The following is a 1170-nucleotide window of genomic DNA, read 5'->3' as shown; positions in this document are numbered from 1 at the left end:
GCCCCCCCCCCCTTTGCCCGCTCCTCTGGGCTAATGACTCTTTCTGCAGTGTTCCTACTGCAACTCCTTAGCTCCTTCTTACAGCTGCCTTTCACCCACAACCCTGCTCTTAGGGTATGTAAGTTCTAATATCTAACCTTCTCGGATAAGGGCGAAAAATCTCGGAACTCCTGCGTGCAAGTTGCGCACATTAATGATCCCTCGGTGGTTAAAACTCGATAAGAGCAGGTTTCGTCAGCCACCGGGCAAAATTCAAAATTGATTCTTACCAGATTGAACATGTTAAATGTCTGATTTGTACTAACTGCCTAATTTCTGCACATTTAGATGTTTTTGTAAAAATCATGTAAGGTAGGTCATTACTTTTTCTTGACTTAATCCACCAAATTCGAGTGTCTGATGGAACATTTTGGAAATAGTTTGAGAGTGTGGAGGGCAGTCAATGTTTTCTAAACACGAAGGTCGTCTCCGCGAGTTCAGCTCACTGCCGCTTACAGTATGGGATCGATTGTGTCGGTGGTTATTGGGCTGTCGGTTGAGAGGGGACAACGACGTCACCAAACAAGACAGTAGTTTACAATGAATCTTGTGTCTATAAACTGAAATTTATGAAACACAGGTAGATCTATTCTCTTTTACTCCTAGACTTACTCCATTACTCAATTCTCTGGCGTGGCAGCGAAGGAGTTAAGGCCGTGTGCTGGGTAAATCAGCTCAAATTCAAAACTACCGTACTTGTTTTAGGGCGTGCATTCCTTTGAAAGCTAATTAGATGATACATTATGACACAGAAAATACAAAAATTTGAGTTTATATTGAAAAAATTGCCAAGATGACGACCACTTCAGATGTTTAATCTTGTTAGTTTTTTTGTCTTTGTCTTTTTTGTTTTTCACCAAATAAGTTAAAACTTTGCTGCCAGGTACAATGAGACATGTAAAAAAAATTGAAAGAGGATCCTTTTAATTGAACAATTATTTTTATTTTTACCTGATAAAATCATTAAGGGTTTTACGCAAAACAATCTACAATTTAAATTCTTCTACATAAAATTTTTTCTTCGTAAAAATGATTCAATTTAAAGTTTAAACAATAAACAAGGAGTACTCCTGCCAAGTTTCAGCTGATTTGCTTGAAAAACCAAAGAACAAAGTTATTGGTTATAAGCAT

Source organism: Aplysia californica, unplaced genomic scaffold (genome assembly GCF_000002075.1).
Source record: "Aplysia californica isolate F4 #8 unplaced genomic scaffold, AplCal3.0 scaffold00025, whole genome shotgun sequence".
NCBI classification, from domain to species: Eukaryota; Metazoa; Mollusca; class Gastropoda; order Aplysiida; family Aplysiidae; genus Aplysia; species Aplysia californica.
This window is presented reverse-complemented; position numbering follows the sequence as displayed.